Genomic DNA, 26,410 nt, shown 5'->3' with positions numbered 1-26,410 from the left:
TTTCGTTTCCGTCTTTAACTTTGTTATTTTGTATTTTCGTGTTCAGTGACTTTTCAGTAAAAATGACGAACACTTACCATGCTGCATATTGGTCCGATCCCTCATACTCCTCGTTAGAGGAGGACGAATTTCGTTACATACTGTGTGTATCCATGTACTATTTCTTAATACTGTATGTATCCATGTACTACTTCTATATACTGTATGTCTCCATGTATTGCTTCATATACTGCATGTATCCATATACTACTGTATATAATACTACTGTATATACTATCTGTCTCCATGTACTAATTATATATACTGTATGTCTCCATGTACAACTGTACATACTGTGTGTATCCATGTACTACTTCTATATACTGTAGAGGATGCCTGGATATATTTTTAAATGCCTTCCTAACCATCTTAAATAAACATGCCCCATTCAAGAAATTTAGAACCAGGAACAGATATAGCCCTTGGTTGCCCTTAACCAACACAAAAACATCCTATGGCGTTCTGCATTAGCATCGAACAGCCCCTGTGATATGCAGCTGTTCAGGGAAGCTAGAAACCATTATACACAGGCAGTTAGAAAAGCCAAGGCTAGCTTTTTCAAGCAGTAATTTGCTTCGTGCAACACTAACTCAAAAAAAGTTCTGGGACACTGTAAAGTCCATGGAGAATAAGAACACCTCCTCGCATGTGCCCACTGCACTGAAGATAGATAACACTGTCACCACTGATAAATCCACCATAATTGAGAATTTCAAGAAGCATTTTTCTATGGCCGGCCATGCTTTCCACCTGGCTACTCCTATCCCGGTCAACAGCACTGCACCCCCAACAGCAACTCGCCCAAGCCTTCCCCATTTCTCCTTCTCCCAAATCCATTCAGCTGATGTTAGGAAAGAGCTGCAAAATCTGTACCCCTACAAATCAGCCGGGCTAGACAATCTGGACCCTTTCTTTCTAAAATTATCTGTCGAAATTGTTGCCACCCCTATTACTAGCCTGTTCAACCTCTCTTTCGTGTCGTCTGAGATTCCCAAATATTGGAAAGCAGCTGCGGTCATCCCCCTCTTCAAAGGGGGGGACACTCTTGACCCAAACTGCTACAGACCTATATCTGTCCTACCATGCCTTTCTAAGGTCTTCGAAAGCCAAGTCAACAAACAGATTACCGACCATTTGAATCTCACCATACCTTCTCTGCTATGCAATCTGGTTTCAGAGCTGGTCATGGGTGCACCTCAGCCACGCTCAAGGTCCTAAACGATATCTTAACCGCCATTGATATGAAACATTACTGTGCTGCCGTATTCATTGATCTGGCCAAGGCTTTCGACTCTGTCAATCACCACATCCTCATCAGCAGACTCGACAGCCTTGGTTTCTCAAATTATTGCCTCACCTGGTTCACCAACTACTTCTCTGATAGAGTTCAGCTCTGACTTAGAATACGTGGACAACTACAAATACTTAGGTATCTGGTTAGACTGTAAACTCTCCTTCCAGACCCATATCAAACATCTCCAATCCAAAGTTAAATCTAGAATTGGCTTACTATTTCGCAACAAAGCATCATTCACTCATGCTGCCAAACATACACTTGTAAAACTGACCATCCTACCAATCCTCGACTTTGGCGATGTCATTTACAAAATAGCCTCCAAATTGGATGCAGTCTATCACAGTGCAATCCGTTTTGTCACCAAAGCCCCATATACTACCCACCATTGCGACCTGTACGCTCTCGTTGGCTGGCCCTCGCTTCATACTCGTCTCCAAACCCACTGGCTCCATGTCATCTACAAGACCCTGCTAGGTAAAGTCCCCCCTTATCTCAGCTCGCTGGTCATCATAGCATCTCCCACCTGTAGCACACGCTCCAGCAGCTCTCTAGTCACCCCCAAAACCAATTATTTCTTTGGCCGCCTCTCCTTCCAGTTCTCTGCTGCCAATGACTGGAACGAACTACAAAAATCTCTGAAACTGGAAACACTTATCTCCCTCACTAGCTTTAAGCACCAACTGTCAGAGCAGCTCACAGATTACTGCACCTGTACATAGCCCACCTATAATTTAGCCCAAACAACTACCTCTTTCCCAACTGTATTTAATTAATTAATTTATTTTGCTCCTTTGCACCCCATTATTTTTATTTCTACTTTGCACATTCTTCCATTGCAAAACGACCATTCCAGTGTTTTACTTGCTATATTGTACTTACTTTGCCACCATGGCCTTTTTTGCCTTTACCTCCCTTCTCACTGTCACGAGTCTGACCGAGGGTGGCTTCCCTTCCCGGGCGGGTGGCGTTCGGCGATCGTCGTCACCGGCCTATTAGCTGCCACTGATTGTCTTTCCTCCCCCTCCTTGTATGTTTATTGATTAGTTTGTCTTTATTAGACAGCCGGCCCGCCTGGTTGTTGTGCGGGATTATTTCAGTGTAACCTTCGGCTCTGTTGTAGAGGTACGTGTTAGTGCCTGGTCGTGATTTTTCCGTTGTACATTTTCATTCCCTGTGTTTGGGGCCGTTACTATTGTGAGCACCCTGTGGTGCTATTAAAGACACACAGCATTGCACTCTCTATCTCCTGCGTTCGACTCCACACCCACGACACCCGGAGCATTACAGAATCCCGCACCAAACAAATTGAATGGAGTCAGCAGGAGCAGCAGCCAACCCTCTCCCATCGATGGAGGAATGGGTTCTCCACCACACCACCGTCCTCCATCGGATCAGATCCGCAATGGATCAAGTGATGGAGAGAATGGACCGATTGGAGAGGAGTGGTCTCCTCTCTCCACCTTCGGAAACCCCGGCTCCGGACTCCCCATCTCCCGACTCCAGCACCCTCTGTCTGACGCTACCGAGGGCTTATGATGGAGCGGCGGCGGGTTGCCAGGGGTTTCTGCTTCATCTGGAGCTATACCTGGCCACCGTCAGACCCACTCCCTCAGGAGCGGAGAGGGTGAGTGTCCTCATCTCCTGCCTCACGGGTCGTGCTCTGGAGTGGGCGAACGCAGTCTGGAATGGCCCAGAGTCAGCACGGGAGCACTACCCAGAGTTTTCCTGCCGCTTCCATGAAGTGTTTGATCACCGTCTAGATGGCCGAGCGGTGGGAGAACAACTATTTCATCTCAGGCAGGAGAGGAGGAGCGCCCAGGATTACGCGCTGGAGTTCCGGACCTTGGCAGCCGGATCTGGGTGGAACGACAGGGCCCTTATGGACGACTATAGGTGTAGTCTCCGAGAGGACGTCCGCCGGGAGTTAGCGTGCCGGGACACCACTCTGTCACTGGATCAGCTGATTGACATGTCCATTCGACTGGACAATCTGCTGGCTGCCCGCGGGCGTTCAGAGAGGGTCCTGTGCGTCCCACCACCCCAGGAGTTGGGAGGGGCTGTGCCGAGGGGTACCGGAGGAGGAGGCCTTCCCTGCACCAACTGTGGTCGGAGAGGACACACGTCTGATCGGTGCTGGGGGGGGTCCGTCTGGGTGTAGAGATGGCAGTCGGAATGCTTCTCGGTCACCCCAGGTGAGTCAGCATCAAACTCACCCAGAAACCCATGTTTGTCTTAAAAATTTTCTTCACTTTTTTCCCTCTTCCCAGCATAGGGCGCTAGTCGATTCAGGCGCAGCTGGGAACTTTATGGATCGCGGACTCGCCCTTAAGTCAGGGGTTCCGCTGGTGCCGATAGATTCTCCTTTCCCTGTGCACTCCCTAGATAGCCGGCCATTAGGGTCAGGGATGGTCAGGGAGACCACGGTCCCACTGGACATGGTGACGCAGGGGAATCATAGGGAGCGTATCAGTTTTTTGATTATTGATTCGCCTGCTTTTCCAGTGGTGCTGGGGACTCCCTGGCTGGCCCGGCACAATCCTAAAATTTTGTGGAGACAGGGGGTTCTCCAGGGGTGGTCAGAGGAGTGTTCTGGAAGGTGTTTGGGAGTTTCCATCGGCGCCACGTCGGTGGAAACGTGACGTCGGTGGAGAGTCCAGACCAGGGTTCCCGAGTATGCCGATTTGGCAATCGCTTTCAGTAAAGTGAAAGCGACTAAATTACCACCTTATCGACAGGGAAGGGATTGTACGATAGATCTCCAGGTAGACTCTGCGCTTCCCAAGAGTCACGTGTACCCGCTGTCCCAGGAGGAGACGTTGGCAATGGAGACATATGTCCCGGAGTCCGCTGGGACAGGGGTACATTCGGCCCTCCATTTCACCCGTCTCCTCGAGTTTCTTTTTTGTGAGGAAAAAGGAGGGAGGTTTGTGTCTGTGTATTGATTATAGAGGTCTAAACGCCATCACAGTGGGGTATAGTTACCCTCTACCTCTCATCGCTATGGCGGTGGAATCATTCCACGGAGCGCAGTTCTTCACAAAACTCGATCTCAGTAGCGCGTATAGTCTGGTGCGTATTCGGAAGGGAGACGAGTGGAAAACCGCATTTAGTACCATATCAGGCCACTATGAGTACCTCGTCATGCCGTATGGGTTAAAGAATGCTCCAGCCGTTTTTCAACCCTTTGTAGACGAGATTCTCAGGGACCTGTGCGGGCAGGGAGTGGTTGTTTATATCGATGACATTCTGATCTACTCGACCACTCACACCGCGCATGTGTCTCTGGTGCGCAAGGTGCTTGGTAGACTGCTGGAGCATGACCTATACGTCAAGGCTGAGAAATGCGTGTTCTCTAAACGAGCCGTCTCTTTTCTGGTATATCGCATTTCCACCTCGGGTGTAGTGATGGAGGGCGACCGCATTAGGGCTGCGCGTAATTGGCCGACTCCGACCACGGTAAAAGAGGTGCAGCGGTTTTGGGGTTTTGCCAACTACTACCGGAGGTTTATCCGGGGTTTTGCCCAGATAGCGGCTCCCATTACCTCTCTGCTGAAGGGGTGCCCGGTGCGGTTGCAGTGGTCAGCAGAGGCGGACGGAGCATTCAACAAGTTGAAGGTGCTGTTCACTGATGCGCCTTAGTTGGCGCATCCGGACCCCTCTCTAGCATTCATAGTGGAGGTGGACGCGTCCGAGGCTGGGGTGGGTTCCGTGCTATCACAGCGCTCGGGTACGCCACCAAAACTCCGCCCCTGCGCTTTCTTCTCAAGGAAGCTCAGCCCAGCGGAGCGTAACTATGATGTGGGGGACCGGGAGTTGCTAGGGGTGGTTAGAGCTCTGAAGGTGTGGAGACACTGGCTTGAGGGGGCTAAGCACCCCTTTCTCATCTGGACCGACCACCAGAACCTGGAGTATATTCGGGCAGCTAGAAAACTTAACCCAAGTCAGGCAAGGTGGGCCATATTCTTCACCCGGTTCCGGTTTACCTTGTCTTATAGACCGGGCTCCCAGAACGTAAAGGCTGACGCACTGTTCCGCCTTTACGACACGGAGCATGGGTCCACCGAACCTACTCCCATCCTTCCCGCCTCAAAGCTGGTAGCAGCAGTGGTATTGGAGGTGGACTCGGACATCGAGCGGGCGTTGCGGGCTGAACCCACGCCTCTTCAGTGTCCAGCGGGGCGAAGGTACGTGCTGCTTGGTGTCCGGGACAAACTGATTAGATGGGCTCATGTCCTACCCTCCTCGGGTCACCCTGGGGTGACCAGGACAGTGGGGAGCCTTCAGGGGAGGTATTGCTGGCCTACTTTGGCTAAGGACGTTAAGGGTTATGTCTCCTCCTGTTCAGTGTGCGCTCAGAGTAAGGCTCCTAGGCACCTTCCTAGAGGGAAGTTACAACCCCTCCCCGTTCCACAGCGGCCATGGTCACATCTGTCCATAGATTTCCTGACCGATCTTCTGCCGTCTCAGGGGAACACCACAGCGGTCGTCGTCACCGGCCTATTAGCTGCCACTGATTGTCTTTCTTTCCCCTCCTTGTATGTTAATTGGTAGCACCTGCCTTTTTTGCCTTTACCTCCCTTCTCACTGTCACGAGTCTGACCGAGGGTGGCTTCCCTTCCCGGGCGGGTGGCGCTCGGCGATCGTCGTCACCGGCCTATTAGCTGCCACTGATTGTCTTTCCTCCCCCTCCTTGTATGTTTATTGATTAGTTTGTCTTTATTAGACAGCCGGCCCGCCTGGTTGTTGTGCGGGATTATTTCAGTGTAACCTTCGGCTCTGTTGTAGAGGTACGTGTTAGTGCCTGGTCGTGATTTTTCCGTTGTACATTTTCATTCCCTGTGTTTGGGGCCGTTACTATTGTGAGCACCCTGTGGTGCGTTGGTGCTATTAAAGACACACAGCATTGCACTCTCTGTCTCCTGCGTTCGACTCCACACCCACGACACCCGGAGCATTACACTCACCTCATTTGCTCACATTGTATATAGACTTGTTTATACTGTATTATTGACTGTATGTTTGTTTTACTCCATGTGTAACTCTGTGTCATTGTATCTGTCGAACTGCTTTGCTTTATCTTGGCCAGGTCGCAATTGTAAATGAGAACTTGTTCTCAACTTGCCTACCTGGTTAAATAAAGGTAAAATAAAATACAATAAATGTCTCCATGTATTGCAACTGTACACAGTCTATCTCCAAGTACTACAGGTTATAAGGTAGGTCTCCATGTACTACTACTACAAACTGAATGCCTCCATTTACAACTACTAAATACTCTGTCTCCATGTACTAATTCTACATACTGTATGTCTCCATGTACAACTGTACATACTGTGTGTATCCATGTACTACTTCTATATACTGTATGTTTCCATGTAATACTTCTATACACAGTCTGTATCCATATACTACAGTAAGTTCTACTTTATATACTGTCTGTCTCCATGTACTACAACTACATGCTGTATGTCACAATGTACTGCTGGATATACCTTGTATACTACTATTTCTACTGTTTGTCTCCATGCACCACTGTATATAATGTCTGTTTCCATATTCTACTCCTACACACTGTCTATCTCTGTGTATTACTTATATCTACTGTATATCGGCAAGTTCTGCTTTATATACTGTCTGTCTCCATGTACTACAACTACATACTGTATGTCACAATGTACTGCTGAATATACCTTGTCTCCATGCACTGCTGTTTATACTGTTTGTCTCCATGTACTACTGTATATGCTTTCTCTCTCCATGTACCACTTTCATATACTGTATGTCTCCATTTACATCTTCTATACACTTTTTGTCAGCTACTATATGTACTTTATGTCTCCATGTACTGCAGTATATACTGTATGTCACCAGGTACTACTTGTATTTACTGTCTGTCTCTATGTACTACTTCTAAATATTGCATGTCTCAATGTACTGCTGAATATACCATCTGTCTCCATGTACTACTGTATATACTGTATGTCTCCATATACTACTTCTATATACAGTATTTATGTATGCACTAATTATTTAAACTGCATGTCTCCATATTCTACTACTATTCACTGTATGCCTCCATGTACAACTTCTAAATAATTTCTGTCTCCATGTACTACTACTTTATATTGGATGACTATATGTACTACAACCATTTACTGTACATCTCAATACACTACTGTATATAATGTCTGTTTCCATGTACTACTTCTACACACTGTCTGTCTCCATGCACTACTTATATATACTGTATGTCTGTATATACCGTATGTCTCCATGTACTACCACTTTATACTGTTTGTCTCAATGTACTACTACTACATACTGTCTGTCTCCATGTACTACTGTATAAACTGTATGTCTCCATCTACTACTGTATATACATACTGTCTCCATGTACTACTTCTATATACTGTATGTCTCCATGTTCCTCTTCTATATACTGTATTTTTCCATGTACTACTGTATATGCTGTCTGTCTCCATGTACTACTACTACATACTCTCTGTATCAATGTACTATTAATACTACATTATTACTATTATTAATATATACTGTATGTTTCCATGTACTGCTACTCTATATGGTAGCTGTCCATGTAATACTGTAAATACTGTCTTTCTCCATGTACTACTTGTATATATTGCCTGTCTACCATGTACAACTTATATATACTGTATGTCTCCATGTACTACTGTATATACTGTCTGTCTCCATGTACTACTTCCAAATACTGTATGTCCTCATGTACTACTTGATATGCTGTCTGTCTCCATGTACTACTACTATTTGCTGTATGTCTCCTTGTATTACTGTATGTTTTGTCTGCCTCAATGTACCACTTCTGTGTACTCTATGTTTCCATGAACTATTTCAACATACTGTATGTCTCTTTTTACCACTGTATATACTGCTTATCTCCATGTACTACTACTACTATATTCTGTCTATCTCTATTTGCTATTGTAGATACTGTCTGACTCCATGTAGTATTGTGTATACTGTCTGTCTCCATGCACTACTTCTATATATTGTCTCTCTATCTGTACTACTTCATTATAATGTTTGTCTCAAAGTGCTATTTTAAATCCTCTATGTCTCCATGTACAACTGAATATCCTGACTTTTTGTACTACTACTATATACCGTATTTATCCATGTACCACTGTGTTTACTATAATGTCTCCATTTACTACTGTATGTACTGTACGTCTCCATGTACTACACTAGAAAATGATTGTCTCCATGTACTGATTTGATACAATGTATGTGTACATGTCCTACTGTATATATGTTATATCTCCTTGTACTAGTGTATATACTCTGTCTCCATTCTATATACAGTATGTTTCCTATTCTCCTTCTATATCTATATGTCTTCATTTACTTCCACTGTATATGGGATGTCTCCATGTACTACTGTAAATACCATATCCATGTACTACTTCTATATACTGTCTGTCTCCAAGTGCCACTACTTCATACTGGCTGTGTCCATGTACTATTGTATATACTGTATGTCTCCATATACTACTGTAAACACTGTCCATCTCCATGTACTTCTACTATATACTGTATGTGTCCATGTACTACTTCTATATACTGTCTTTCTCTATGTAATACTGTATATACTGTCTGTTTCATTGTAGTACTTCTAACTACTTACGTCTCCATGCACTACTACTTTATATTGCATTTCTCCATGTACTGCTACTCTATATTATATGTCTCTATGTAATACTGTAAATACTGTCTTTCTCCATGTACTACTGCTTCAAATTGTCTGTCTCAATGTACTACTACTAAATACCTTCAGTCTCCATGTACTACTGTATTTCTCCATCTACTACTGTATAGACACTCTGTCTCCATGTACTACTACTATATACTGTATGAATCCATGTACTACTTCTATATTCTGTATGTATCTATGTACTGCTTCTATATTCTGTATGTTTCCATGTACTACTGTATATACTGCCTGTCTCATTGTACTACTTCTATATCCTGTATGTCTCCATGTACTGCTACTATAAATGGTATGTCCTCAATTACTACTGTAAATACTTTTTTGTCTCCTTCTACTGCTGTGTATACTGTCTGTCTCCATGTACTACTGTGTATACTTTTTGTCTCCATCTACTGCTGTGTATACTGTCTGTCTCCATGTACTACTTCTATATATTGTTTGTTCCATGTACTACACCTATACACTGTCTGACCCCATGTACTATTACTATATACTCTCTGTCTCCATGTATTGCTTCTACAGTATAAATGATATGTCTCCGTGTACTACTACAACATGCAGTATATTTCCATCTACTACTGTATATAATCTCTGTCTCCATGCGCTACCACTATATACTGTCTGTTTCAACGTAATGCTTTTATACACCGTATGTCTCCATCCAGGCATAACACTGTATATCAGAAACAGATAGTCATGGCAGACAGTGACTGTACTCCTCCTCCAGTTCTCCCAGCCTTCCTCTCTGGACCCAGTGGTATCATCCAACACTCTCCCTCACTACCTGGCTCCTTCCTTCTTCCTCAAACATCCAGCTACTTTCAGCAGACACATCCCACCTCACTTTCTCAGTCTCCCTCTCCTGGCTTTTGAGAGGACAGATAAGCCCCCCCCCCTCCCCTCCCTTGCCCTTGATGTGTGTTATCTCTCTTCCCACCCCTCCACGCAACCGGCCAGTGGTTGAACCCGCGACCCGCCTATAAGCGGGGAAGGCCATCCGCCCAACACTAAGCCCAACTGCAAGGGACGGACGACCACATTCACATTCAAATCTGGCCTGGGATGAGGATTGTGGGGGTTGTGTGGTTGGGAGGGAGGGGGGAACCCTGGCGAGCTTGCAGAGGTGAAAAGTTTAACAAGCAAAGCTGTTCCTCCTGATCACAGACTGCTAATCAGCTTCATGGGTGGCTGGATAAATCGGGTCTTAGGTTTTAATCGCGCTGCTGCCAAGATGCAAGTCATTTATTTCATTGCCACTTTCACCCTGCTTTTTTCTCCTTCCCTTTTTGTCTATCCCTTCCTCACTCACTGTTTTCTCCCTCCCTCCTTCCTTCTCTATCCCTCCCTCATTCCTCCCTTAGCTTTTCACAGAGAGATGGAGGGAGGAAAAGGTGCTCCTGGGAGAGAGGAGGGTGAACCGGACGTCTGGGGTCTCTCTTGGTGTGATTGGGAAACAGAGAGCAAGGGATGGGGTGGATAGAGAGAGAAGAGAAGGGATGGAGGAGGAGAGGTGTGGGTGGGATGGGGTGGGGGTGTTAGCTTATAGGCAGCTGGGAGAGAGGGGGAGATAGAAGGATTTGGACACAGAGGGGTTAATGCATGAGGGGCTGAATTAAAATTCATGACTCTCTACACAACAATTTGAGTAACAAGATTAAGACGGGTGGGTAGAAAATAGCAGCATTATCAGGCTCCTTACAGTCCTCCAGCTGGTTGCACTCTATTCCAAAACAGTGGGGATAAGAGGATAACACGCAGCCCTGCAAGAAAGTAGCCATCTCCACGCTCCACACTGGTGAGACCAGCTCATCCTGCCTGATGCAGGGGAACGGGTGTGTGTGTATGGACATGCACAAGGGGGTCAGGCGAGACAGGGGGGACAGGCAAAAGGGGGGCTTGCAGATTTGTAGGTCTTTGATGTCTTAGAGAATGGTCCTTAAAGAATTTAACAGCTGCACTCATACGTTACACTACGGTCATACGCTACGCTCATACGCTATACTCATAGGCTATGCCCATGCGCTACACTCATACGCTACACTCATACACTACACAAATATATTACACCCATACGCTACACTCATACGCTACACCCATACGCTACACCCATACGCTACACTCATACACTACATTCATACACTACACTCATACGCTACACAAATACATTACACCCATACGCTACACTCATATGCTTCACTCAAGCGCTACACTCACGCTCTACACTCACGCGCAACATTCATACTCAACACTAATATGTTACACTCACACACGATACTAATATACTACACTAAAATGTTCCACTCATACGCTACACCAATATGCTACACTAATACAATATACTAATACGTTACACCCAAAATCTACACTAATATCATACATTAATATGCTATGCTAATATGTTACACCCATACGTTACACACATATGCTACACTAATACGTTACACCCATACGCTACATTAATACATTACACACGTACGCAACACTCATACACTACATTAATACCTTACACTAATATGTTACACTCATACACTACCTTCTGTAGCTCAGTTGGTAGAGCATGGCGCTTGTAACGCCAGGGTAGTGGGTTCGATTCCCGGGACCACCCATACGTAGAATATATGCACACATGACTGTAAGTCGCTTTGGATAAAAGCGTCTGCTAAATGGCATATATTATTATTATTATATTACACTCATACAATGCACTAATACATTACACGCATACGCTACACTCATACGGTACACTAATATGTTACACCAACATGCTACACTCATGCGCTACACTAATACTCTACACCAGTACGCTGCACTAATACACTACACCCACTACACCCACTACACCCACACTAATACTTTTTACTCCTACACTACATTCTTACACTACACTAATAAGCTACACTAAAACATTACACCCAAAAGCTACACTAATACACTACCCTAAAATGCTAAACTAATACGTTACACCCATACGCTACTCATATGCTGCGCTAAAACTCTACACTAATATGTTACACCCATACGCTACACTAATATGCCACACTAATACGATATACTAATATGTTACACCCATATGTTACACTCACAAGCTTTACCAATATGCAACAATTATACGCTACACTAATATACTACGCTCATATGGAGTTAAGAACAAATTCTTCTTTACAACGACAGCCTACTGGGGAACAGTGGGTTAACTGCCTTGTTCAGGGGCAGATTGAAAGATTTTTACCTTGCCAGCTCGGGGATTCAATCTAGCAACCTTTTGAATCCTCGAGCTACCAAAGGACACACATAGAAGAAGAGTCTTGCTTGGGCCAAAAAACTTGAGCTTTAGACATTAGACCGTTGGAAATCGGTGCATTGGTCGGATGAGTCCAAATTTGCGATTTTTGGTTCCAAACGCTGTGTCTTTGTGAGACGCAGAGTAGGTGAACAAATTATTTTCGCATGTGTGGTTCCCACCATGAAGAATGGAGGAGGTGGTGTGATGGTGTGGGGGTGCTTTGTTGGTGACACTGTCAGTGATTTATTTAGAATTCAAGGCACACTTAACCAGCATGTCTACCAAATCATTCTGCAGCGAAACACCATCCCATCTGGTTAGCGCTTAGTGGAACTATAATTTGTTTTAAAACAGGACAATGACCAAAAACATAGCTCCAGGCTGTGTAAGGGCTATATGACCAAGAAGGAGAGTGATGGAGTGACGTGTCAGATGACCTGGCCTCCACAATCACCTGACCAAAACAAAATTAATATGGTTTGGGATGTGTTGGACCGCAGAGTGAAGGAAAAGCAGCCAATAAGTGCTCAGCATATGTGGGAACTCCTTCAAGACTGTTAGAAAAGCTTTCCTCATGAAGCTGGTTGAGAGAATGCAAAGTGTGTGAAAAACTGTCATCAAGACAAAGGGTGGCTACTTTGAAGAATCTAAATCTAAAATATATTCAGATTTTTGTAACACTTTTTTGGATACTAAGTGATTCCATATGTGTTATTTAATAGTTTTGATGTCTTCACTATTATTCTATAATGCAGAAAATAGTAAAAATAAAGAAAAAACTTTGAATTAGTAGGTGTGTCCAATCTTTTGACTGGAACTGTCATGTTTTGTCATAGATTGTCATGTCTAGTCCCTGTACTTTCTCTTCTATTCGTTTCCCCCTGCTGGTCTTATTAGGTTCTTTCCCTCTCTCTATCTCTCTCTCTCTCTCTCTCTCTATCGTTCCGTTCCTGCTCCCAGCTGTTCCTCATTCTCCTAAATACCTTGTTTACTCTTTCACACCTGTCCCCTATTTTGCCCTCTGATTAGAGTCCCTATTTCTCCCTCTATTTCCGCTTCTGTCCTTGTCGGATCCTTGTTTGCTGTACTGTGTTCTTGTTCCGTCCTGTCGTGTTTTTGCCTTCTTCAGATGCTGCGTGTGAGCAGGTGTCTCTATCAGCTACGGCCTGCGCCAACCCGAAGCGACCTGCAGTCTGTGGCCGCTTCTCCTGTTGTTCCCCTCTACTGACTAGAGGATTTCAGTTATTCCTGTTTGGACATTACCTGTGAAAGAATTCAGGATTAGTCGTTTTTTGTTAAGACTGGAATAAACTCTGTTTCTGTTAAGTCGCTTTTGGGTCCTCATTCACCTGCCTAACAGGAACTGCATGATTGTGTGCATGCGTGCATTTGTGTGTGGAATGAAGTCATATGCTGGGTGTGAGAGAATTGTTAGTGGGTTAGTGTGCTGTGATGTGGTCAGCTGACACAAAGGGGCATAATGTTTTTCACATAGGCCAGCTGACACAGGGTGCACAATGGTCATCACATAGGTCAGCTGACACAGGGTGCACAATGGTCATCACATAGGTCAGCTGACACAGGGTGCACAATGGTCATCACATAGGTCAGCTGACACAGGGTGCACAATGGTCATCACATAGGTCAGCTGACACAGGGTGCACAATGGTCATCACATAGGTCAGCTGACACAGGGTGCACAATGGTCATCACATAGGTCAGCTGACACAGGGTGCACAATGGTCATCACATAGGTCAGCTGACACAGGGTGCACAATGGTCATCACATAGGTCAGCTGACACAGGGTGCACAATGGTCATCACATAGGTCAGCTGACACAGGGTGCACAATGTTCATCACATAGGTCAGCTGACACAGGGTGCACAATGTTCATCACATAGGTCAGCTGACACAGGGTGCACAATGGTCATCACATAGGTCAGCTGACACAGGGTGCACAATGTTAATCACATAGGCCAGCTGACACACAGGGGGCAGAATGTTCATCACATAGGTTAGCTGACACAGGGTGCACAATGTTCATCACATAGGTCAGCTGACATAGGGTGCACAATGTTCATCACATAGGTCAGCTGACACACAGGGGGCAGAATGTTCACCACATAGGTCAGCTGACACAGGGTGCACAATGTTCATCACATAGGTCAGCTGACACACAGGGGGCAGAATGTTCATCACATAGGTCAGCTGACACAGGGTGCACAATGTTCATCACATAGGTCAGCTGACACACAGGGGGCAGAATGTTCATCACATAGGTCAGCTGACACACAGGGGGCAGAATCTTCATCACATAGGTCAGCTGACACACAGGGGGCAGAATGTTCATCACATAGGTCAGCTGACACAGGGTGCACAATGTTCATCACATAGGTCAGCTGACACAGGGTGCACAATGTTCATCACATAGGTCAGCTGACACACAGTACATTCATCAGAAGATAAGCAGAGGAGAAGGAATCTCTTTCTGATATGATGAGCCCACCTCAGTCTGCTGCTATATCCACACACACCAACTGACCCTGTGCATGTGTGCGTCTATTGGCCTTAGAATGTACCAAGGGCCTTGCCTCAAGTACTGGCACACGCACATACACGCGCACGCGCACACCCAAACACAAACACACCCACACACCCACACACACACTCCCGCCCCCTCTGGTCTCCCATCATTATCCACACAGAGACACTTTAGGTGGTCTCGACACAACAAAGACCCCAGAAGAAATGACAAGCATTTTTCACATAGGTGTTCCTTTTGACCAGGTCAGAATGGGCCATGTGGATGGAGTGCGATTGAGATTGCGTCATCTGTGGATCTGTTGGGGCAGTATGCAAATTGGAGTGGGTTTAGGGTGTCCGGGATGATGTTGTTGATGTGAGCCCTGACCAGCCTTTCAAAGCACTTCATGGCTACCGACATGAGTGTCACGGGCGGTAAATTTTTTCTTGGGCACAGGGACTATGGTGGTCTGCTTGAAACATGTAGGTATTACAGACTCGGTCAGGGAGAGGTTGAAAATGTCATTGAAGACACGCGACAGTTGGTGGGCGCATACTTTGAGTATACGTCCTGGAAATCCTCCTGGCCCAGCGGCTTTTTGAAAAAAATAAAATAATTCACACCGGCTACCGAGCGCTTTCTCACACAGTCATCCAGAACAGCTGGTGTTCTCGTACATGCTTCAGTGTTGCTGGCTCGAAGCGAGCATGAAAGGCATTTAGCTTGTCTGGTAGGCTCGTGTCACTGGGCAGCTTGCATCTGGGTTTCCCTTTGTATTCCATTATAGTTTTCAAGCCCTGCAACATCCGACGAGCATCAGGATTCAATCTTAATCCTGTATTGACGCTTTGCTTGTTTGATGGTTCGACTGAAGGCTTATTGGGATTTCTTATAAAGGTCCGGATTAGTCTCCCTCTCCTTGAAAGTGGCAGTTCTAGCCTTTAGCTCGATGCGGATGTTGCCTGTAATCCATGGCTTCTGGTTGGGATATGTATGGACATCATCGATGCACTTATTGATGAAGCCGATAACGGAGGTGGTGTATTCCTCAATGCCATTGGATGAATCCCAGAACATATTCCAGTCTGTGCTAGTGATGAGCTTTGTGGGCAAAATTGTGTTGAACGCTGAGCTGTAGTCAAGGAACAGCATTCTCACATCCTTTTGTCCAGGTGAGAAAGGGCAGTGTGGAGTGCAATAGAGATTTCATCATCTGTGGATCTGTTGGGGCGGTATGCACATTGGAGTGGGTCAACGATTTCTGGGGTAATGGTGTTGATCTGAGCCATGACCAGCCTTTCAAAGCACTTAATGGCTACAGATGTGAGTGCTACGGGTCAGTAGTCATTTAGGCAGGTTACCTTAGTGTTCTTAGGCACAGGTACTATGGTGGTCTGCTTAAAACATGTTGGTATTGCAGATTCGGACACGGAGAGGTTGAAAATGTAATTGAAGACACTTGCCAGTTGGTCAGCGCATGCTTGCAGTACACGTCCCTGTCTTTTTTCTGGCCCTGCGGCCTTGTGAATGTTGACCTGTTCAAAGCTCTTACATCAGCTGCTGAGTGCGTGATCACACAGTCTTCCGGAACAGCTGGTGCTTGTTTCAGTGTTTTTTGCCCTGAAGAGAGCATAGAAGTAGTTTAGCTTGTCTGGTAGGCTCGTGTCACTGGGCAGCTCTCGGCTGTGCCTCCCTTTGTAGTTTGTAATGGTTTTCAAGCCTTGCCACATCCGACAAGCGACAGAGCCGATTTAGTACAATTTGATATTAGTCCTGTATTCATGCTTTGCCTGTTTGATGGTTCGTCAGAGGGCATTGCGGGATTTCTTATAATCTTCCGGATTAGTCTCAACGATGCACTCGATGAAGCCAATAACCGATGTGGTGAACTCCTCAATGCCATCGGAGAAATCCCGGAACATATTCCATTCTGTGCTAGCAAAACAGTCTAATAGAGGACATTCAATGTAAATACTTGTGCAATGTAATGAAGGGAGACACCCTATATACTGTCTGTCTTACAAACTATCCCATGCCACATGACAACATGGTCATTACCTGAACATGTTGCATCCTCCCGTCCTAACTGCTGACCCCTGACCGACCTGGAGGGTCAGTCCCAAGACCAGGCTGCTAAATGGAGAGAAACCTGTCCCACCCTGTTGGCTAATCCACAGAGTAATTGGGCTTAAAGTGCCACCTTGTATTCTACTGTCTTTTACCTAGTCTGTCTGTCCGTTAACTAATATGTCTGTATGTCTCTCTGTCTGTTACCTAGTCTGTCTGTCTGTAATTTAGTCTGTCAGTCTCTGTCTGTCTGACTGTTTGTTATGTAGTCTGTCTGTCTGTTACGTAATCTGTCTGTCTGTTACTTAATATTTACATTTTTTTTATTTTATTTAACCTTTATTTAACTAGGCAAGTAATTTAAGAACAAAGGTTTATTTACCATGATGGCCTCTCAAAAGGCAAAAGGCCTCCGGCGGGGACGGGGGCTGGGATTAAACATTTAAAAAATAAAATATAAATATATGACAAAACACACATCACGACAAGACAGACAAGACAACACTACACAACATAAATAGAGACCTAAGACAACAACAAGACAGCAACACACGACATCACATGTCTGTCTGTTACCTAGTCTGTCTGTCTGTTTCTTAATATGTCTGTCTGTCACCTAGTCTGTTCATCTGATAGGTCAGCCTGCCTGCCTGTCTGCCTGTGTTGTTGATGGAAGAGGACCAAGGTGCAGCGTGGTGAGCGTACATGGTCTTTTTATTAGACAAGATGCCGAACATAACAATGAACACTACAAAACAAACTGTGAAGCTAAAGGCTATGTGCCATAAACAAAGTCAACTTCCCACAAAGACAGGTGGGAAAAGGGCTACCTAAGTATGGTTCTCAATTAGAGACATTGATAGACAGACGTCCCTGATTGAGAACCCTACTCGGCTAAAACATAGAAATACAAATAATAGAACATAGAATACCCACCCCAAATCACAACCTGACCAAACCAAATAGAGACATAAAAAGGATCTCTCAGGTCAGGGCGTGAAAGCCTGCCTGCCAGCCAGCCAGCCTGCCTGTCTGTCTATTACCTAGTCTCTCTGTCTTTTCCGTCCGTCTTTTCCGTCCGTCTTTTCCGTCCGTCTTTTCTGTCCGTCTGTCTGTCTGTCTGTCTATTAACTAATCTTTCTTTCTGTTACTTGGTCTGTCTGTTACATATTCTGTCTATACAGGTATCAGCTGTCATAACGACATATTGCCAAAGATGACAAACATTAACCGTCTAACCACAACCACATAACATTTCTACTGAACCATTTCTATCATTAGTATAAATTACTTTCTTATGTCCTAGGTAAACTCACAGACTGACACACCGTAACAAACAATGACACATTCACTTTCTCAAACCACATGAGAAGAGAGGAAAGTTTCCCTTTTTCTATGTAAAGTAATCTGTAATGCACTTTGAGCACCTCAGTATGTAGAAAAGCGCTAAATAAATCAAATACTTTATTATTACTATCATCATTCCTTGGTCTCCCACAGAACAGCAGAGCAGAGTGCTCAATCACTCACTCAGTCTCTCATAGAATAGAGACCTCAGACTCAACTCTGGACATTGAAGCCAGACACACTGCTTTTCTTTATTCTTCACCTCTAATCAATGACTGATTTAGACCTGGGACACCAGGTGGGTACAATGAATGATCTGGTAGAACAGAAAACCAGCAGTACTCTGGACCTCGATTGTAGTATTTGAATACCTGAAATAGAGGGAGAGTGAGAGAGAGAGCGAGTGAGAGGAGGGAGAGAGAGAGAGAAAGCGAGAAAGAGTCCTGCTGACAGACCCATTTAACCTTCAGGAGGCTGGTCCGCTCTGACTGTCTCAGGCAGTTGAATGGGCACTCAGTGTGCCTGACATCATGCCCACCTCTGCCCACCACGTGCCACCCACTGCCACGCTCTTCCATTAACCAGCTGGACATTGACTGCTGCTATTAGCATATTGTTCTTTGTCAATGAGCAAGGCCTTTAGACCGCTATGCTCAGTAGTGTTTCTCACATCCTGGTGCCCCTTTATGTTTTTTGACAAGAGACCCCTCCCTTTATGGGTTTGGAGGACACAATACATTTGTCTTCAGGGGTAGGACATGGCCTGTCAGACAGGGCTCTAGCTCCATTACCAGGGGTCTCACTCACCTTTAAGTGGAGATCCCACACCTGTTCATCATACTTCTCATATCAACCAGCCGACCAAACTCCCCCAGAGTTTCTCGTCTAGTGGGGGCAAATACCACAGCTGTACCCTACAGAGAGATGGAGGTAGAGAGAGAGAGAGAGAGAGAGAGAGAGAGAGAGAGAGAGAGAGAGAGAGAGAGAGAGAGAGAGAGAGAGAGAGAGAGAGAGAGATGAAGAGAGCTCAAGACACAGATAAAGAGAGAGAGCCACAGAAAAAGAGAGAGAGCAACAGATAAAGAGAGAGAGAGCAACAGATAAAGAGAGAGAGAGCAACAGATAAAGAGAGAGAGAGCAACAGATAAAGAGAGAGAGAGCAACAGATAAAGAGAGAGCAAAAGATAAAGAGAGAGAGAGCAACAGATAAAGAGAGAGCAAAAGATAAAGAGAGAGAGAGCAAAAGATAAAGATAGAGAGCAACAGAAAAAGAGTGAGAGCAACAGATAAAGAGTGAGAGCAACAGATAAAGAGAGAGAGCAACAGATAAAGAGAGAGAGCAACAGAAAAAGAGAGAGAGCAAAAGAAAAAGAGAGAGAGCAACAGAAAGAGAGAGAGCAACAGATAAAGAGAGAGAGCAACAGAAAGAGAGAGAGCAACAGAAAAAGAGAGCAACAGAAAAAGAGAGCAACAGATAAAGAGAGAGAGCAACAGAAAAAGAGAGAGAGCAACAGAAAGAGAGAGAGCAACAGATAAAGAGAGAGAGCAACAGAAAGAGAGAGAGCAACAGAAAAAGAGAGCAACAGAAAAAGAGAGCAACAGATAAAGAGAGAGAGCAACAGAAAAAGAGAGAGCAACAGAAAGAGAGAGAGCAACAGAAAAAGAGAGCAACAGAAAAAGAGAGCAACAGATAAAGAGAGAGAGCAACAGATAAAGAGAGAGAGAGCAACAGATAAAGAGAGAGAGCAATAGATAAAGAGAGAGAGAGCAATAGATAAAGAGAGAGCAAAAGATAAAGAGAGAGAGAGCAACAGATAAAGAGAGAGCAAAAGATAAAGAGAGAGAGCAACAGAAAAAGAGAGAGAGCAACAGAAAAAGAGAGAGAGCAACAGATAAAGAGAGAGAGCAAAAGAAAAAGAGAGAGAGCAACAGATAAAGAGAGAGAGCAAAAGAAAAAGAGAGAGAGCAACAGAAAGAGAGAGAGCAACAGAAAGAGAGAGAGCAACAGAAAGAGAGAGAGCAACAGATAAAGAGAGAGATCAAGAGAGAGAGCAACAGATAGATCATTTGACATGAAGGTCTGCTATACAATTTGACATGATAAAGAGAGAGAGCAACAGATAAAGAGAGAGAGCAACATAAAAAGAGAGAGAGCAACAGAAAAAGAGAGAGAGAGCAACAGATAAAGAGAGAGCAAAAGATAAAGAGAGAGAGAGCAACAGATAAAGAGAGAGCAAAAGATAAAGAGAGAGAGCAACAGAAAAAGAGTGAGAGCAACAGATAAAGAGAGAGAGCAACAGATAAAGAGAGAGAGCAACAGAAAAAGAGAGAGAGCAAAAGAAAAGAGAGAGAGCAACAGAAAGAGAGAGAGCAACAGATAAAGAGAGAGAGCAACAGAAAGAGAGAGAGCAACAGAAAAAGAGAGCAACAGAAAAAGAGAGCAACAGATAAAGAGAGAGAGCAACAGAAAAAGAGAGAGAGCAACAGATAAAGAGAGAGAGAGCAACAGATAAAGAGAGAGCAAAAGATAAAGAGAGAGAGAGCAACAGATAAAGAGAGAGCAAAAGATAAAGAGAGAGAGCAACAGAAAAAGAGTGAGAGCAACAGATAAAGAGAGAGAGCAACAGATAAAGAGAGAGAGCAACAGAAAAAGAGAGAGAGCAAAAGAAAAAGAGAGAGAGCAACAGAAAGAGAGAGAGCAACAGATAAAGAGAGAGAGCAACAGAAAGAGAGAGAGCAACAGAAAAAGAGAGCAACAGAAAAAGAGAGCAACAGATAAAGAGAGAGAGCAACAGAAAGAGAGAGAGAGCAACAGAAAAAGAGAGCAACAGATAAAGAGAGAGAGAGCAACAGATAAAGAGAGAGAGAGCAACAGATAAAGAGAGAGAGCAACAGATAAAGAGAGAGAGAGCAACAGATAAAGAGAGAGCAAAAGATAAAGAGAGAGAGAGCAACAGATAAAGAGAGAGCAAAAGATAAAGAGAGAGAGCAACAGAAAAAGAGAGAGAGCAACAGAAAAAGAGAGAGAGCAACAGATAAAGAGAGAGAGCAACAGAAAGAGAGAGAGCAACAGAAAAAGAGAGAGCAACAGATAAAGAGAGAGAGCAACATATAAAGAGAGAGAGCAACAGAAAAGAGAGAGCAACAGAAAGAGAGAGAGATCAGGAGAGAGAGCAACAGATAGAGAGAGATCAAGAGAGAGAACAACAGATAGACAATTTGACATGAGGGTCTGCTATACAATTTGACATGAGGGTCTGCTATACAATTTGACATGAGGGTCTGCTATACAAACTGACATGAGGGTCTGCTATACAATTTGACATGAGGGTCTGCTATACAATTTGACATGAGGGTCTGCTATACAATTTGACATGAGGGTCTGCTACACAAACTGACATGAGGTTCTGCTACACAATTTGACATGAGGGTCTGCTATACAAACTGACATGAGGGTCTGCTATACAATTTGACATGAGGGTCTGCTATACAATTTGACACGAGGGTCTGCTATACAATTTGACATGAGGGTCTGCTATAAAAACTGACATGAGGGTCTGCTATAAAACTGACACGAGGGTCTGCTATACAAACTGACACGAGGGTCTGCTATACAAACTGACATGAGGGTCTGCTATACAATTTGACATGAGGGTCTGCTATACAAACTGACATGAGGGTCTGCTATACAAACTGACATGAGGGTCTGCTATACAATTTGACATGAGGGTCTGCTATACAATTTGACATGAGGGTCTGCTATACAATTTGACATGAGGGTCTGCTATACAAACTGACATGAGGATCTGCTATACAATTTGACATGAGGGTCTGCTATACAAACTGACATGAGGGTCTGCTATACAAACTGACATGTGGGGCTGCTTTACACTTTGACATGAGGTTCTGCTATACACTTTGACATGAGTGTCTGCTATACAAACTGACATGAGGGTCTGCTATACAAACTGACATGAGGGTCTGCTATACAAACTGACATGAGGGTCTGCTATACAAACTGACATGAGGGTCTGCTATACAAACTGACATGAGGGTCTGCTATACAAACTGACATGAGGGTCTGCTATACAATTTGACATGAGGGTCTGCTATACAAACTGACATGAGGTTCTGCTATACAATTTGACATGAGGGTCTGCTATACAAACTGACATGAGGGTCTGCTATACAAACTGACATGAGGGTCTACTATACAATTTTACATGAGGGTCTGCTATACAATTTGACACGAGGGTCTGCTATACAAACTGACATGAGGGTCTGCTATCAATTTGACACGAGGGTCTGCTATACAATTTGACACGAGGGTCTGCTATAAAAACTGACACGAGGGTCTGCTATACAATTTGACATGAGGGTCTGCTATACAATTTGACATGAGGGTCTGCTATACAATTTGACATGAGGGTCTGCTATACAATTTGACATGAGGGTCTGCTATAAAAACTGACATGAGGGTCTGCAATACAAACTGACATGAGGTTCTGCTATACAATTTGACATGAGGGTCTGCTATACAATTTGACATTGAGGGTCTGCTATACAAACTGACACCAGGTTCTGCTATACAATTTGACATGAGGGTCTGCTACACAAAGTGACATGAGGGTCTGCTATACAATTTGACATGAGGGTCTGCTATACAAACTGACATGAGGTTCTGCTATACAATTTGACATGAGGGTCTGCTACACAAAGTGACATGAGGGTCTGCTATAAAAACTGACATGAGGGTCTGCAATACAAACTGACATGAGGGTCTGCTATACAATTTGACACGAGGGTCTGCTATACAATTTGACATGAGGGTCTGCTATACAATTTGACATGAGGGTCTGCAATACAAACTGACATGAGGTTCTGCTATACAATTTGACATGAGGGTCTGCTATACAATTTGACATTGAGGGTCTGCTATACAAACTGACACCAGGTTCTGCTATACAAGTTGACATGAGGGTCTGCTACACAAAGTGACATGAGGGTCTGCTATACAATTTGACATGAGGGTCTGCTATACAAACTGACATGAGGTTCTGCTATACAATTTGACATGAGGGTCTGCTACACAAAGTGACATGAGGGTCTGCTATAAAAACTGACATGAGGGTCTGCAATACAAACTGACATGAGGGTCTGCTATACAATTTGACACGAGGGTCTGCTATACAATTTGACATGAGGGTCTGCTATACAATTTGACACGAGGGTCTGCTATACAAACTGACATGAGGGTCTGCTATAGAAACTGACATGAGGGTCTGCTATACAATTTTACATGAGGGTCTGCTATACAAACTGACATGAGGGTCTGCTATACAATTTGACATGAGGGTCTGCTATACAAACTGACATGAGGGTCTGCTATACAATTTTACATGAGGGTCTGCTATACAAACTGACATGAGGGTCTGCTATACAATTTTACATGAGGGTCTGCTATACAAACTGACATGAGGGTCTGCTATACAATTTGACATGAGGGTCTGCTATACAAACTGACATGAGGGTCTGCTATACAATTTTACATGAGGGTCTGCTATACAAACTGACATGAGGGTCTGCTATACAATTTGACATGAGGGTCTGCTATAGAAACTGACATGAGGGTCTGCTATACAATTTGACATGAGGGTCTGCTATACAAACTGACATGAGGGTCTGCTATACAATTTGACATGAGGGTCTGCTATACAATTTGACATGAGGGTCTGTTATAAAAACTGACATGAGGGTCTGCTATACAAACTGACATGAGTGTCTGCTATACAATTTGACATGAGGGTCTGCTATACAATTTGACATGAGGGTCTGCTATACAAACTGACATGAGGGTCTGCTATACAAACTGACATGAGGGTCTGCTATACAATTTGACATGAGGGTCTGCTATAGAAACTGACATGAGGGTCTGCTATACAATTTTACATGAGGGTCTGCTATACAAACTGACATGAGGGTCTGCTATACAATTTGACATGAGGGTCTGCTATACAAACTGACATGAGGGTCTGCTATACAAACTGACATGAGGGTCTGCTATACAAACTGACATGAGGGTCTGCTATACAATTTGACATGAGGGTCTGCTATAAAAACGGACATGAGGGTCTGCTATACAAACTGACATGAGGGTCTGCTATACAATTTGACATGAGGGTCTGCTATACAATTTGACATGAGGGTCTGCTATACAATTTGACATGAGGGTCTGCTATACAAACTGACATGAGGGTCTGCTATACAATTTGACATGAGGGTCTGCTATACAAATTGACATGAGGGTCTGCTATACAATTTGACATGAGGGTCTGCTATACAACTTGACATGAGGGTCTGCTATACAAGTTGACATGAGGGTCTGCTATACAAACTGACATGAGGGTCTGCTATACAATTTGACATGAGGGTCTGCTATGCAATTTGACATGAGGGTCTGCTATACAAACTGACATGAGGGTCTGCTATACAATTTGACATGAGGGTCTGCTTTGCAATTTGACATGAGGGTCTGCTATACAATTTGACATGAGGGTCTGCTATGCAATTTGACATGAGGGTCTGTTATACAATTAATTTTTTTGCAATTTGCGATTTTGTTACACCTGTGCTGGTTGAAATAGTGTTTTGGTATGGGGTGCTGTCCTCAGTTGGATTACCAAGATGCTAAAGATGCTTTTGAACCATGTGAGACACTTATATTTTCATGATTCTTTAATATTAATATTTATGTAGCGCTCTGCCATTTGACCGGATGTTGTCGAATTTAATCCGCTAATGGGATCTGTGCACTAAGATGTTATATAATAGTACTTTTCTGAATCAGGTTTATGCATATTTATATTTACTTATGGGTATGCGTGCATACGATACTTTATGGCAAAGGGAATTGTATTTTGTATAATGTGTTGGTGTTTTAAACTTTAGAAATCTTCAAACAGTTTTACTCTATAATCCATTGCATACAGTTACTGTATGTACAGTTAAGTTACATTTTTCGCAAATACAAACACTGTACAAAGTCCTGTGGCCAGGCTGAAATCAGAGCTCTGGCCACTCTGCTCTTCTCTTTCCAGTCAGCCAGCCAGCCAGCCAGCCAGTCAGACAGTCAGTCAGTCAATTAGCCATTTAGCCAGCCAGCCCGTCAGTCAGCCAGTTAGCCAGCCAGCCTGTCAGTCAGCCAGTCATCCAGTCAGCCAGTCAGCTAGCCAGTCAGCCAGTCAACCAGTCAGCCAGTCAGCCAGTCAGCCATCCAGCCAGTAAGCCAGTCAGCACCCAGTGAGTGGCCAGCTGTGTTATTGTGATTCCATTCTATTTGATTCCTCCCAGGTATTATATTAGATAATAAACAAAAAGATTAAAGCTCACCTAATCCAATCAATGGCTGAAACGCATCCACACTTTCTAGATGAACCAGCTCAGCTAAACCAGAAGAGCAACACCAGCAGAAGTAGGGGGATTAGCTACAGGTTCAAAGTTTCTTTGAAATCCTTTCAGCTTGAAATGTTATTTCATCATTATTTGTTTGAATTAAACGGGAGGATGGGAAGACACACAACAGCATAAAGAGTAAAACAGTGTAACGTCGGGAGAGTGATGGGTGTGGAGTCAGACGCAGAGAGCAGAAGGTATATGGGAGAGTGATGGGTGTGGAGTCAGACGCAGAGAGCAGAAGGTTGACAGGAGAGTGATGGGTGTGGAGTCAGACGCAGAGAGCAGAAGGTAGACGGAAGAGTGATGGGTGTGGAGTCAGACGCAGAGAGCAGAAGGTAGACGGGAGAGTGATGGGTGTGGAGTCAGACGCAGAGAGCAGAAGGTAGACGGGAGAGTGATGGGTGTGGAGTCAGACGCAGAGAGCAGAAGGTAGACGGGAGAGTGATGGGTGTGGAGTCAGACGCAGAGAGCAGAAGGTAGACGGGAGAGTGATGGGTGTTGGGTCAGATGCAGAGAGCAGAAGGTAGACGGGAGAGTGATGGGTGTAGAGTCAGACGCAGAGAGCAGAAGGTAGACGGGAGAGTGATGGGTGTGGAGTCAGACGCAGAGAGCAGAAGGTAGACGGGAGAGTGATGGGTGTTGGGTCAGAT

Source organism: Oncorhynchus gorbuscha, linkage group LG06, assembly GCF_021184085.1.
Source record: "Oncorhynchus gorbuscha isolate QuinsamMale2020 ecotype Even-year linkage group LG06, OgorEven_v1.0, whole genome shotgun sequence".
NCBI classification, from domain to species: domain Eukaryota; kingdom Metazoa; phylum Chordata; class Actinopteri; order Salmoniformes; family Salmonidae; genus Oncorhynchus; species Oncorhynchus gorbuscha.
Note: the sequence above shows the minus strand (reverse complement) of the source record.